Here is a 16,394-nt window from a genome sequence, read left to right on the forward strand (position 1 = left end):
TGGCAACTGCCAAATAAGGCTATGTAACAACAATGTATTTACGGTGTTACTTAACCTGGCCAGAAGTTATAAAGAGGTAGTACATGTTTTGAAATGTGCTGTGCCAAAGCTCATACCAAAACTCAGATCACTGCGTCACGAATGCTAGTGGACATTCAAGAGCTAACCTGAGAAAAATAGTGTGGCTACTCAACTATTTGGTTTAAGATCATGTCGAAAAAAAAAGAAATGGCATTGAACTCTAATTAAAGATACAAAATATAGGAGCAAGTTTAAAATAACAATTTGGAAAAATTTGGAAAGTACCCATAATTTGGTACCAATGTTCAGATTTACTTTATCATAGAAAATGTATCAGCAAAGATTCTGGACAAAGCTGCTCCTTATTTAGTACTCTCAACTCTTCACTGCAAAAATCTGCTTGCCAGGATTTCAGGATCGACTCATTCGGATATTTTACAAAGAACAGAACCTACAATATCAACAGGCATGGAGAGCAAGCCAGAAAAATAATTACGTGATCAGTTATTTGCATTTTGCTGACTTAACTTTCTTGAACGTGTGCTTTTTCTATTAAGATGGGGAGTAATTAATTGTGGGTTTATCTTTTACTTTATTTAGACTATGGGTGACATATGAACATGAACATGTTAGTTTTGGGGAATTTGAAAACCTCTGTTAGGGTTAGTGTAATCCCAGTCTATTTTTTCACTTTTACTTTTTAATCATTGTGCATAGTTCACAAACTATCTGATAGAACAATGAAAGAGTTAAATGTTGAAGTCGGTTTAAAATATCCTGCAGATAGGACAATGGCCATCAGCACTAACATTCAATGAATTTTGGTTTTCCAAATTCTTTCTTGTCCTGATAAATGCCCTATTTGAGATAGGCAATGGAAAATAGGCAGCATCTGCACCTGTATAATGGGCCAAACCATGGTGTCAACATATCATTTATTCTATATGTTGGAATGTAACAATTTTACAAGATCTATTGAAGTGCATAGGTATCTATATCTACCTCAGCAAAGATATGATGTGGAATACTATACAACAGTATGCTTGCTAATGTATGTTTAAAATCTCTGTCCTTCAAAAATCTTTGCGGTTATGGTTGGCCATACTTTTTTATGTTTAAATATGTTTTGATATCCCCTGTTTTAAACTCGCCTTTATTTTTGTTTATCTATTTTCTCTCCCTGGAGTTGAATATGATGATGAAAACAAATGTTTGATACTTTGTCACAATATCCAGCTAATGACGAACATATGTTCCTTGAATGAAATGGAAACAACAACCTATCCAGTCCTAATAGATCTTGTTTGGAGAAGCTATGGTTAATCAGGACTTTGACAGCCAACCCGTATCATTCGTGTCATAGTACGTTTTCCCCTTTGGGCTCCAGGCTGATCTTACCTGTACAGTAGAATGGTCCAATTAAAGGTAGTTATTGGAGTATTATAGCCCTATATATATAGTAGGGGCTAATACTCAATTGAGCTATCAACCAGAAATTCTCTGAAAAATGATCACCACTTCTTAATCTAATTTTCCTTTAGTTGCAGTTGATAGAGTTGCATTTATCATAAAGTGTGACTATAAACCCAATGCCACTAAATTAAATATATCAACCGATAACAACCAATTGCGCCACACACTGCATTAATAAAGTTTGTTCCCGATTTTGACATGGAAATCTCAAAAAAGCGACACTTGTCAATTGTTTAGTCCACAAATTCTTTACTGATCAGCCGCCAATACGCGTTTCTTCTCTGAAACAAAGGTCTTCATCAGGGTTTTTGTACCATTACACAAATAACAAAATTAAATTCAGCACGAAATAATAAAATGTAATTATAACATTAATCAAACCATTAGACATAAACGAGCACATACATTTGATAGAAAATACAAACCAGGAAACAGGCCTAGACGAGTCATGGGGAAAGTAAAGAAATACACATTGGCAATTGTTACTGGCTTTCTTTCTTTTGATACATTGCAGTTAATTCTATGATATGTATTACTACTTTCAGTGCTCTGTTAGCAATAGTTTATACTCTGATTACACCAGCTTTCACCATTAAAATCCTGTGCCCACCACCAATACACAATATTCATTTATACTGTCTTACCACAAATCAATCACCCAACCAATATGAATCACATATATTATGGAACTATTTAGGGGGTAATTCATAGATTTCAGCACAGAGGCAGCACACGCGAGCAGCGCAGAGAGGGAGCGTGCGCCAGCGTGCACCAGCCCTGTGCGCTAAACAGCATTCTGGCGCACCGTGTATTCATGGATTTCCCAAGCCATTTTAAGCGCTGGTGCAGAGAACATCCCGCAGCAGCAGTTATGCCCCGAAGAACGCCCCTTGCGCAAGAAAAAGGCATTGCAATCCCCAATGCAGCGCAAAGGGCCGCGCTAACCCGGCACGAGTTTACAGGGCCGGTACACTGTAATTGCGTGAAAATACTACACGCACCCCGCTCACGGCACCCAAAAGCGTGAAAATGTACTGGCGCACCCCTCGGAATACGCGTACCCCGCTCGCGCCAGGTAAATTGCATAGAAAAAGCACCTCCCTGTGGCGTGGACTGCCTGCGGGGCATGCCCAGGGTGGATGGGCCGCCTGCGGGGCATGGGGAGGGTGAGTGGGCTGCCTGTGAGGCCTGGCCAGGGTGGATTGTGTGCCTGCGTGTATTTTGGGGGTACGTGGGGAGTTTCACACGCGATAGGCCTTGTGCGAGCGGGGTACGTGTATCTTGGGGTGTGCGCAAAGTTTCACATGTGATACTCCAGGCGAGAGCGGGGTACGTGTATTTCGGGGGTGCACGGGAAGTTTCACACGCGATAGGGCTTGTGTGAGCGGGGTACGTGTATCTTGGGGGTGCGTGGGAAGTTTCACATGCGATACTCCAGGCGAGAGCGGGGTACGTGTATTTGTGGGGTACGCAGGGAGTTTCACATGCGATAGGCCCTGTGCAAATGGGGTACGTTAATCTTGGTGGTGCGCAGGAAGTTTCACACGCGATAGGGCTTGTGCGAGTGGGGTACGTGTATTTGGGGGGTACGCAGGGAGTTTCACACGCGATAGGCCTTGTGCGAGTGGGGTATGTGTATCTTGGGGGTGCGTGGGCAGTTTGACAGGCGATAGGGCGTGTGCGAGCGGGGTACGTGTATCTTGGGGGTGCGCAGGAAGTTTCACACGCAATACTCCAGGCGAGAGTGGGGTACGTGTATTTGTGGGGTACACAGGGAGTTTCACACGTGATAGGCCCTGTGCGAGCGGGGTACGTGTATCTTGGGGGTGCGTGGGAAGTTTCACACGTGATAGGGCTCATGCAAGCGGGGTACGTGTATTTGGGGGTACGCAGGGAGTTTTATACACAATAGGCCTTGTGCGAGCGAGGTACGTGTATCTTGGGGGTGCGCGGGAAGGTTCACATGTGATACTCCAGGCGAGAGCAGGGTACGTGTATTTTGGGGGTGCGCAGGAAGTTTCACAACCGATAGGGCTTGTGCGAGCGGTGTACATGTATTTGTGGGGTACGTGGGGAGTTTCACACGTGATAGGCCCTGTGCGAGCGGGGTACATGTATCTTGGGGGTGTGCGGGAAGCCTCACACGCGATAGGGCTTGTGCGAGCAAGGTACGTGTATTTGGGGGGTACGCGGGAAGTTTCACACACGATAGGCCCTGTGAGAGTGGGGTACGTGTATTTGTGGGCTACGCGGGGAGTTTCACATGTGATAGGCCTTGTGCGAGCAGGGTACGTGTATTTGTGGGGTGCGCGGGGAGTTTAACATGCGATAGGGCTTGTGCGAGCGGGGTACGTGTATTTGGGGGTACGCGGGGAGTTTCACACACGATAGGCCTTGTGCGAGCGGGGTACGTGTATCTTGGGGGTGCGCGGGAAGTTTCACATGCGATAGGCCTTGTCGAGCGGGGTACATGTATCTTGGGGTGTGCGCAAAATTTCACACGTGATACTCCAGGCGAGAACGGGGTACGTGTATTTCGGGGGTGCACAGGAAGTTTCACACGCGATAGGGCTTGTGTGAGCGGGGTACGTGTATCTTTGGGGTGCGCGGGAAGTTTCACACGCGATACTCCAGGCGAGAGCGGGGTATGTGTATTTGTGGGGTACGCAGGGAGTTTCACGTGCGATAGGCCCTGTGCAAAAGGGGTACGTTAATCTTGGTGGTGCGCGGGAAGTTTCACACGTGATAGGGCTTGTGCGAGTGGGGTACGTGTATTTGGGGGGTACGCAGGGAGTTTCACACGCGATAGGCCTTGTGCGAGCGGGGTATGTGTATCTTGGGGGTGCGTGGGCAGTTTCACACGCGAGACTCCAGGCAAGAGCGGGGTATGTGTATTTTGGGGGTGCGTGGGAAGTTTGACATGCGATAGGGCATGTGCGAGCGGTGTACGTGTATCTTGGGGGTGCGCAGGAAGTTTCACACGCGATACTCCAGGCGAGAGTGGGGTACGTGTATTTGTGGGGTACGCAGGGAGTTTCACACGCGATAGGCCCTGTGCGAGCGGGGTACGTGTATCTTGGGGGTGCGCGGGAAGTTTCACACGTGATAGGGCTCGTGCAAGCGGGGTACGTGTATTTGGGGGTACGCAGGGAGTTTTACACACAATAGGCCTTGTGCGAGCGGGGTACGTGTATCTTGGGGGTGCGCGGGAAGGTTCACATGTGATACTCCAGGCGAGAGCAGGGTACGTGTATTTCGGGGGTGCGCAGGAAGTTTCACAACCGATATGGCTTGTGCGAGCGGGGTACGTGTATTTGTGGGGTACGTGAAGAGTTTCACACGCGATAGGCCCTGTACGAGCGGGGTACATGTATCTTGGGGGTGTGCGGGAAGCTTCACACGCGATAGGGCTTGTGCGAGCAAGGTACGTGTATTTGGGGGGTACGCGGGAAGTTTCACACACGATAGGCCCTGTGAGAGTGGGGTATGTGTATTTGTGGGCTACGCGGGGAGTTTCACATGTGATAGGCCCTGTGCGAGCGGGGTACGTGTATTTGTGGTGTGCGCGGGGGGTTTAACATGCGATAGGGCTTGTGCGAGCGGGGTACGTGTATTTGGGGGTACGCGGGGAGTTTCACACACGATAGGCCTTGTGCGAGAGGGGTAAGTGTATCTTGAGGGTGCGCGGGAAGTTTCACATGCGATACTCCAGGCGAGAGCGGGGTACGTGTATTTCGGGGGTGCGCGGGAACTTTCACACGCGATAGGGCTTGTGCGAGCAGGGTACGTGTATCTTGGGGGTGCACGGGAAGTTTCACACGCGATACTCCAGGCGAGAGCGGGGTACATGTATTTGTGGGGTATGCGGGGAGTTTCACACGCGATAGGCCCTGTGCGAACAGGGTACGTGTATTTGTGGGCTACGTGGGAAGTTTCACACGCGATAGGGCTTGTGTGAGTGGGGTACGTGTATTTGTGGGCTACGCGGGGAGTTTCAAACGCGATAGGCCCTTTGGCATCGTGGGCCCTCCCGGGTGTGCGGTTTCCCCCCTCCCCATGCCCTGCAGGCAGCCCACACCACAGGGGACTACCCTACAACCCCCCCATGCCCTGCAGGCAGCCCACACCACAGGGGACTACCCTACAACCCTCACCATGCCCTGCAGTCAGCCCACATGGCACCATGCACTTGTGAGCACACTTGTGAGGCCCGACTCATGTCCCCCTGCACACTCACCCACCCAGCATTGACGGTCACCTGCCAGCAGGCCCCGACTCATGTCCCCCTGCACCCCCACCCACTCAGCAGTGACGGGCACCTGCCAGCAGGCCCCGACTCATGTTCCTCTGCACCCTCACCCACCCAGCATTGACGGGCACCTGCCAGCAGGCCCCGACTCATGTCCCCCTGCACCTGCACCCACCCAGCAGTGACGGGCACCTACCAGCAGGCCCCAACTCATGTCCCCCTGCACCCCCACCCACCCAGCAGTGACAGGCACCTGCCAGCAGGCCCCGACTCATGTCCCCCCCAAACACGTCATCACGATCCACGCTCTTGGCCCTTATGGCCACCCAAATCCCACCACACGCCACCCAGTCCAAACACCCAACCAAGTATTCCATCCACCCCACATTGAAATCCCCATGTCATGATAGATCCCAAATGGCAAGTATGCACATCAATACATGTCCGTCACACACACAATGGGTGCAAGTGAATGAGAAAACCCACATCATGACATGCATGAAACCAATGAGAGAATACCACACAAATGAAGTATGAAACCAAAATGTATTAAATACAAAAGCAAGGGAATGAAAGCAAATCACACAATAATAGAAATAATAAACAAAAGGCTGCATGTCCAAAATGAATGAAAAAATATATGAATGCAGAATCCAAATAAATCCAAAAGTAAAAGGCTCCAAAGCGTTCGTCCATCAAACCAAATCCAAAGGTAAACAAAAAAGAAAACCATTGCTCTATGGGTAAAAAAAAAATCAATCAAGTCAAATCCAGTCCAGAACCATGTACAATGTAAAAATTCAGGGTCCATAAGCCCAACAATCCAAAGGAAACCTTCAAAATACCCTACCTAACTAATAAATATATATAAAAAGGTGAGGCATAGTCCATGCGCCCCAAATGAAAGAAAAATAGAAAGGAAACCTAACACTAATAAACTATATACAATGGCAGCAGGCAAATCGTACGGCTCACTTGTTGATTTCCCGGGCCAGGGCATCATCGAACTCCTGTTCAACGTTCTGGAGGCGGGCCTGTTCCCTGGCCCGAGGTCTCGCAGGGATAATGCCATTTCCAGCTCCAACTTCCTGCGAATTGCCTCGAGGCACTCAGCCCGCCTCAGCATCCTGCGCATGGAGTTCTCCGCCCTGACCATAGTGAGCCGTGCCTCTTCCGCCCGCCGCCGCTCCGCATCTATTTGCTGGCCCAACCGCTGCCACATGGATGACACTCCCAGGGTCCTCCTGCCCTCCGGCCGATGCCTGCCCCTCTGATGTTGATGGCCCAGAGCCATCATCGCTCCCACCTTGAGGCTGCTGCTGCCGTGCATGTTCCCTGCCTGTTGATGCCTGCACGTCCTCCTCATGCTGGGGTCCAGTTGTTGGGTTGGCCACCCCTGCTGGACCTCTGATTCCCGACTTTGGCAGGGATGTGTCCTCCACCAGCCGGGCCGCTGGGTCAGAGGCAGCTCCACAGGATACCCAGGTGATACTTGGGCCAGAAGATGGCACGGAGGATGACTGGCGCATAGGGGGTTCAGTTGAGGAGGGGGTCGGTACAAGGTCCAGCAGACGGAGGAACCCAGCACTGGTGACCCGTCCTAGTAGGTAGACGCGGTCAATGAGGCATCTCAAATAACATGAAGAGTCCTCACGAAAACCCTGCACGTCATCCCGGATGCCACGTTGATGCAACACCACCCCAGCCAGGACAGGCTCAGCACGGTACCAGATTGCCACATCCGCAAGGAGAGGAAGACCAGTTGTTGTTTGCGCATCCCCTCCCTGAGAACGGGTCTGGACGAAGGCATCCCTGCTGGTGCGGGATGATGCAGTCACAGGATCGAGGACAGGATTACACACAGGCACCTCCGTGGCAGCCTGTGCTGCCTCCTGTCCCTGCCCCTGGACTGCACCACTAGCACCAGTGGAATCCCCCCTCCAGACCCTGTGTGTGGCCCTTCCATGGCCTCCTCCTCAACCAAACTCCTCACCAACCTGGATGACTCGTGCCATCTTCCTCCATAGGTCCCTGTGGGGTCTCAGCTGCCCATTCTGCTGCCGAGGAGTCCACTTCTGACCTCTGCCTCTTGGACCTACCCTCAGGGGCTGCGGCCATGGACGCGGCACCAGACACCTCACTCCCCGACGAGATGACAACCCGGGAGGGGAGCTGGGTCTTGCATCTCCAGCTGGCGGTGCGATCCCTGCCGCTGTGCTCCACAGCACCATCTCCTCCCTCTTCATCAGTTGACACTGCAGATAGGAAGAGACAGAACACAGGCATCACGGCACTGTACAATGGTCTGATACACACATGACAGTTGCACATGAGTGGCAGTGTAAAACTCACACATGGCCTCACACTCCCCAACACACATATCATTTGAACTCACACACATGCACAACTCAACAGGAATGTTGCAGCAGGCAGCACCATCCATACACACACAACAGCATGAGCATCCGAAGGTTAGCCTGACGTCACATGCAACACGGGGAGTGCAGAACACATGCACACACGCCACCAGACATACATGCATCTGTACATCCTACCACCTGTCGCAGTGATATCATCGCCATCCATGTCACAACTGCCCATCAGTCTCCTACATGTCAGTGTCACATGCATACATGGTGTATCACAGTGGCACACTTGTCAAATACACACACATGCACATGTACATTATGCACATACATGAAGGTGGAACCAGCATCCAGGTGTCACACCACAACCATGCCACAGTACATGCACAGAAATTTAAACATGTGTGCACCCACACATGCATTTGGCCACCATGCATTTGAACACATACACCATTGATGTGCCTCACACATGATTGGACTCACATGTGGCAGGCTCATGTCCCTGTACATACACATCCATACATGGGCCTAACAAGACATATGTCCAACATGCACAATCCTGGCACACCTCCACATGCACAGCGTCCAATCAGTAGGCATGGTCACTTACCGCTCGACTCCGGACAGGTCTGCCTCTGAAGGATCTGGCAGTGGAGCGCTGGGTTTATGCATTCCAGGACCCTCATCTGGATGTTGCTAAGGCGGACCTGGCACCCCTCTGCATGCTTTCCCTTCAAGAGGTGCCAGGCCTTGCTGAGGGTCCTGGACCTGAAGTGCTCCCAGCGCTTCCGGAAGTTTTGCATGTCGCCGGCTGCCACCCCACCCACGTTGATGGTAGCCTCGATGTCTGTCCAGATCCTCTTATGTCCTTCATTGTCGGCGCGTGAACTTCCAAAGAGGCATCATAATGCCCCAGGACTTGCTCCACAAGGATACCAACTTCTGTGGCACTGAAGCTGGTAGCCCTCTGCCTCTCTGGCTGGGGGTTGCCAGTGGTCTCCGATGGTGTTTCCCCCAACATGGCAACCCCCGAGTCAGGTGTGGGTGGGCAACTGGGTCCTGGGGCTGGGCTGTGGAGCGATGGAATACCAGTCGGGAGTCTTCTGTTCCAGCAGGGGTGGTCACAGCAACTGGACCCTTGCAGATGGCTGACATGCAGGCACCAAACAGCAGGGCACGTGACCAACAGGCAGGCAGGCAGCAGCAGATGGCAGGTGGGAGCGTGCTAGGGGCTCTGGAGGGCAGGAAAATGGCCTTCTGAGCAGGAGCGTGGTCTTCAGTGTGTTGTTGTGTGGCCAGCTTGATACGGAGTGATTTGGCACGTGAAAAAAGTGCCTCATGAGCCTGTAATTCAAGGAAAGGCCCTTAGCGCGTAAGCGTGTCTATGACGTAACGCGCGCGGGCATTTCCCTCCACACGGGTGCATGTTGATTGTACACGTGCAAAAACTGCAGGTCTGGGTGTCACTGCGTGTAATTGGAGGAAAGGCCCTTAGCGCGTACGCACGTAAGTGACGTTGCACGTGTGGGCTGGATTAAAAGGTACGCGTAGGATGCCATTTTCTTGTATGTGCTTTTTGTGGAGAGTGAGCGGGTGATTCTTGTACTTCTTGTCGGTTCACACGCAATTACTTCACAACGGTTCCAGTTCGTACTTCTTGTACATTCAGACAGCGTTCAATTCTTCTTTTGGCGGGGGTGTTGCACACGTGCGCTTATTCACGTTCTTTTTCCAGGCAGACGGTGAGTATTTTTCAACTGTGGTTGCCCCCGTGTGTCGCATACTCATTCAGAGGTCATTGTAGCCTGCGTGTAGCACGCGTACACTTCTTTTTGTGTTTCTGGGTGCCATAGCGTAGTGCAGGTTCTTTATTCCACGCACGTGGGCTACCAGGGGTCGTGTGCACATTACATTTTGTTTTCGGGGTGCCTGAGCGTTGTGTGGCCCGTCATCTTCCCCCAGGGGTCACAGACAGCCTTGCTAGAGCACTAGGATTCTTATTCCATCTAGTACCCTGCCCCTTTCACCCCAATTGCCCAGGACAATTGTTTACTGCACCTCCCATTTGCACAAGAACATCAGTGCCATGGTTTGGAGGCGACCAAGCGGTAAGGGAGACAAAGGTGAATGACCTCCAAGAAGTGGGCGCATTAGGGGACGTGGCCAGGATGTGCAGGGTGGCCCAAGAGGCCAATGTGTGGAGGACCAATCAGGGACAGCTATGGCCCCCCCAATGGGTCGGGGAGATGCAGCTGACACCATCCCAGCTCAGGCCCTGTTAACCCGCCCCATATTGTCAACTGAACTGGCACAGGATGACTCCCAGGCTGACTTCCGTGTCATCAAGTCAAAGCCACGTGTGGTGGTGAAAGTTTCTGTCACCAGGCCCCGTGGATCTTGGGCAGCAATGTCATCTGCTGCCCCAAGTACCCAGGGTGAGGAGGCTGCAGGGGCAGCTGCAGCTCAATCCACCCCAGCTCCAAGTCTCCCAGCCGGGACAGTGTTGGTCCAAGTCGATCACACTGAGGTTGGTCCTGCCAACATCACCCAGCAGCCAATGCCTGCAGTGAGAACTTTGGTCATCGTGCCTTTGGCTACTTCCAGTGCCCAGTCCACCTGCGCTTCAGCCTCTGCCAACCAGAGTGGCGTAAGCCACTCAGGGTCCGCACCACCTCCCAAGAGGAAGAAGGGTGCTCTTGCGGTACAGGATGGGACCCCAGGCACGTCTCCCCCATCCGGCACGTCAGGGAAGCGTAGTTTTAATGATGTGGAACTAGACGCACTTGTGGGCTACGTGTCGGCCTATGGCCGCGAAATGCTGGTGACTACAGGGTGCAAAACTACGACTGCTCCACGTAGGTCCCACTGGCAGTGCATCGCGGACCAGATTAGTACCCTTGAATTTGTCAGGCGCACAGCTGATGATTGCTCTAAGCGGTGGAATGAGCAAAGAACAAGCTGGCTTCCAATTATGCCTCTACTCTGGTGACTGGTAGTGGGTCTCCACCAGAGGAGGAAGTACTCCCAGAACATGAGTCTATCGCTGGAGGCTTCATCACAGAGGATCAGATCCAAGGCGTGGGAGACCTACCAGATCTTGAGGCAATGTCCGGTGAGTGGCCATGCATGTGTGTGCAAACCATGTGTATGTTGCTTGGGTGATGTGTTCTGATTGAGTGCCAGGTGAGGCTGTGTAGTTATGACTGATATGGGTCACCCAAGTGGTGGCTCCAAACCATAGCCCGGCCTTCGGTTTGGGTTTTCAAGTATCCCTTATGACCACAGTTGACAATTTGCACCTGATTACTGCACTTGCCCTTCAACTGCCATCTTGCCACAACATTGTTCATACTGTTTCCCTGTTCATTCTGCCTGATTGATTAAATCCTTTGCATGTTTACCACACTGCCCGAAATGTAACATACCTCAGACATAGATTACACCCCACAATGGCCCACATATGTTTCCTTATTATGGGAATGATTTCATCAATCAGGCTGATTGAGTAATGTGCACCTACACATGGTATGCACACAATCACTTTGGTGCCCTGTTTGAATGTTCAACATGACAATTGTCTTCTGTCATGTCGAAGTGACCAACCATTGATGTATCTATGTGCCTGCCATCACTGCATTAGTGAACACTGGCTTTGTTGCAGTGTGTGACACATGCTTGTTTTGTCACACTATTTTGCATGTTCGATTTCATGATGTCCATCTCACATGGATGGGTGACAATCCTGATTTGCTACCATCTGGGTGTCCTTGTCAAATCTGCCATGGCTATGCTATGTGCCATCTGTGTGCTGGCATGTGTCATGTATGTGGATTGTCCATGCCACTCACAGGCTAATGTGTGATGCCAGTGCTATCCAGCATGCAGCACATGTGTTGCTTTTCTATCTTGGAGTCCTCAGTGTCTGCTTTTTGCCTCCCCTTCCAAATCATTGCCAGTGCATGCATGCCAGAGTTATTGTCATGTGTGACATGTGTCATTTATGTACTGGATGTCTGCCTCCTCATGCCTATGTGTGTGGGCTATGGTGCTCATGCCTTTTTTCATTACTTTTCTTTTATGATTTTGCAGGTGATGAGGCACTAGATGCTGTTGAGGAGGAGGAGATGGCGCAGAGGCAGGTGTACTCACAGCCGCAACCAGGCACCAGTGGAGGATGTGGGGTGGTGGTGGGTGAAAACCCATTACTCCTACAGACCATACTGTCCACGGGTGTCTGTGGGTACACCTCCGGAGACCTCTATGAATCAGGTGCTGAATCGGACATTGAGACATATGTCGCTTCGCAGGTGAGTGTTTCTGGCAGGGATGCTGTTCTGTCCAACCCACCTGCACTGGGGGTGGACACCTCTATGGGGCATTCAGTGTTGGAAAGTCCGCTCGTGGCGGTTACGGATGCAGGGTCACACCCCACAATATTTGCTCCTGTTCCTCGGCCAGCAGATCAAAGGAGGAATGCAGTCCTGCAGCCTCAGGCAGTGCCAGCACAGCAAGGTGCACATCACCTTGCCCCAAACAGGTGTGGTGCCCGCCAACGCGGTGGCTGTGCGCCACCAGGCAATACTGTGTGGGAGAACTCCATGTACACTATAGCAGCACAACAGGGGGCATTGTGTGAGATGATGGCCGTGGATAAGTTGGCCACTTCCATTCTCCCCCCTGAAAGGCAGGTGGAGCTCCAGCAGCAGGCAACAGAGTCCATTTGCCACTAACACAGGGAGGACATGTTGGCGTCCAACAGGGACCGACGGGCTGGACTGGAGACTCTGCGCACAGCCATATCTGCAGAGTCACAGGCTCACAGGTATGCCCTCAGGTTAGAACACAGGTCCCTCAGAGATACTCTGGGTGAACTTGAGGTGTCCCGTAGTACAAGGTCAGAACAGCAGCTGGAGCAGCTGACACACACACTCTCAGCTGAGCTCCAGGCAACCCGTGAGGGGATCCGGGCATCACACGAGGCCTTGCAGGCAGAAATGCGTGCTGCCCGTGAGGTGCTGCATGGGGATCTCCGTACCATCATCCTGCAGAACCAAACCTTTCAGACCCACATGCTTGCTGCCATGGAGGAGCATGCCAGGGCTTTGCGTGGTCTGCCTCCCATATCACGCCCAGCTTCTGATGTACCACCAGAGGGTGATGACAGCGATGGCAGTTCTCCCACGGTAGGGTAGCCGTGCAGGCCATGAGCCCATGGAGGTTTTTTTTTCTCAACATCCACGCATGTGGGTGTTAGGGTACGCTCTGTACTTCGTCCCTCCTGGGTGGCCCCCCCCTCTGGTCCACACATGGGCATTTTTGATTTTTGATTTTTTTTTGGGGGGGGTTCATATTTCATTCCGATTTGCTAAATGAAATTACTATTTAATTCATTTGTTATCTTGATTTATTCTTTTTTATATTTTTGATTTTCATTTTGTTTTGATTCTTGATTTGTTATTTTGATTTTCATACATTTATTTTTATTTAGTTATGCTTCTGATTTTTACTTTCTTATTTTATTTGTTTCTTTTACTTTACATTTACTTTAGCTTTTTCTATATTTGATTTGCATTTACATTTTTGTTCATAACCATTTTCTTTCAGATTGTGAAATAATGTTACAGTGTGTTGCTTTGTGTGGCTCCCGTAGACATCCACTGTGTATTCCAGCTGGGCACATGCAGGCTTGTCCTATCTTTGAGTTAGAAACTTGGGTTCCTGACACACACACCCCTCCTGCTTCCCCTTTACATGGGCTTGCAAAGGGTGTGACCAAGTGACAGTAACTTACACAGAGGCATTGGGCTCCCATAAATTGTGTGGGCAGTCTGTAGTCCAAACTGTGTATACATCCCTAGTGGGGATTGTTGTTCATTTCTCCACTGCAGGGTGGATTTCTGTATGGTTTTACATACAGGACTTTTTGCATGTATACATGTAGCTTCTTCATGTCTTAACCAGCCCGTCTCCGTTGCAGATGCAGTTTATGTTGTATGCTGTACACTGCCACATTTGCCTAGCAGCAACACTCTGCAGTTGGAAGGGGTGGATCTGCTGCCTTAGTCAGGTTGTGACACTTGCACTACTTTAATTTTTTACTGTCATATGTTGCCACTCTTGGATCCTGTACTGATGTTTTGTCTTCCTGGTGAGTATTTTTTAATGTGTGCTGTTTTTTTTCATTGATGAGAGGCAATTGTCTGTGGGCTGTTTCCATTTGGGAGGGTGCACTTTGTGACACTTGTGTCATGTGATGTGCATTCATTTGGTTGCTTTCACATCGCATGCCATTCCATGGTGTGTTGGGTAGCTGAGATGGGGTTAGGGAGGCATTGGGTGACATGCCACTATTTTGTGTAGTGTTTTGCAAGGGGGTAGTCCTTCAAGCTGCATGAATGTGTGCCTTTTACTGACACAGCATTGGGTGTGTTTAAGTATCTAAGGATGCACACAATGTAGCACTTCCAGGTGAACAATCTCAGGGTGATATGGTTGTGACAGTTGACTGTCCCTTTTGTCATCATCATAAATTGTCAGCTGGTATGTGCCAGGCCTGAGTGAGCTGTGCAGTGGTGGGATTTTAAATGAAGAAATTTGCCACAAGTTGGGTACGGGCTGCCTCACCATGTGCCCTTTCACCTCCCATGCGCAGCGGCCGTGCATGTGGTTGGGGATGTGGGGGCACCACCATGTCCACTGGCACACCCCGCCGGGTTGCAACATTGTGCAGGACACATGCTGCCACTATGATCCTGCACACTACTGGGGGCGCATATAGCAGCTGCCCACCAGAGCGGTCAAGGGAGCGAAAGCGTGACTTCAGCACTCCGAATGTGCGCTCCACTATGCCCTGGGTTGCAATATGGGCTGTGTTGTATCTTACCTCGGGTGGTGTGGTGGGTTTCCGTATTGGCGTCATCATGTAGGTGCTTAGAGGGTAGGCACTGTCCCTTGGGGAGGTGATAATGGTTGTCATTAGTGGGGTTTTCTCATTTCTCAGTGTCTGACATGCATGCATGTGCAGAGGCATTTATACTCACCAATTAGCCATGTGTCGCCATGACGCCCAGCTTCCAGGTCCCAGTTTAGGGGTGACATTCGGAATATGAACTATCATGGATGGACCCCGGATAGTTGGCAAATACTGAGGTGATGATTCCCTTGGCATCACATACAACCTGCACGTTGATGGAATGCCAGTGCTTGCGGTTTCGATAGATGTGCTCAGTGGCCCTGGAAGGACGTAGAGCCACATGGGTGCAATCAATGGCACCTAGCACTTTGGGGAAGTGTGCCACCCCGTAAAAGTCCTGGACCACAGCCTGCCTTCCTGCAGGTGTTCTGGGCATGTATATGTGCCTGCGGACTGAGGGGCATGCAGTCATGATGGCCAACACCTGGTGTAGGCAGCGTGACTGCATGGCCTGTGAGACACCCCCGACTATGGCACTTGTCTGCTGAAATGACCCAGTAGCCAAGAAGTGCAGTTCATTGAGCACATTTTCCAAGGGGCTCAGTGCTTGGGGGCACAGGGTGGGTGATGTGAGGTCATCCTCCCACTACCTGACCAGTTCTAGGATTATTTGCGGTGGAAAACTGTACCTCCCATACACCTGGTCATCAGGCATCCCAAAAAGGCTGGTCCTGTAGAAAAATGCGGGCTGGCTATCCTCCTCCTCCTGCGGTGTCCCACGACCACTGCTGTGAGGAACGGTATATTCATCATAGCGTATGAGCTTGTTTGTTGTTTGCATGCACTTTTATGCTGTTCGGGGCCGATTACGCCTGCTTCCTGCTAGCGTACGTGATTCCGGATTAGTGCGTCTCTTTTTGTCACACAGGTTTCCCCTGTTCGATTCCATGAATATGTGCTGTTAGCGCGCGTGTGGGCGTTGCGAGAATTTACCTCCGGTACTTCCCTGTAACGCCCACATATTCACGCGTTGTTCCCCATCCCGCGTGTTATGCCTCGTGGACGGCCCACTTTTCTTGTGTGCGCTACACGATGTGCGCTTTCCCTGTGCGCGTTGCGCACGCCGTTTAGTGACGTGTGTGCCCGCATGCGCCACCCACGGATTTGGCGCACATGTCAGCTTTTACACGTGCAGCGCATTCCATGAATGGATGAACGGCTGCGTGCGCCGATTTAGCACGCGTGAGCTGCGATTTTCACGCTTGTGCTCCCCTCTTTTGCGCACATTTATTCCATGAATTACCCTGTAAGTCTTTGGAATTGATTGATAATATATTGATCACTAGTTAATGTTAAAAAATGACTGTTCTTG

This window comes from Ambystoma mexicanum, chromosome 7p (genome assembly GCF_040938575.1).
Source record: "Ambystoma mexicanum isolate Mex_15411 chromosome 7p, UKY_AmexF1_1, whole genome shotgun sequence".
Classification (NCBI taxonomy): Eukaryota; Metazoa; Chordata; class Amphibia; order Caudata; family Ambystomatidae; genus Ambystoma; species Ambystoma mexicanum.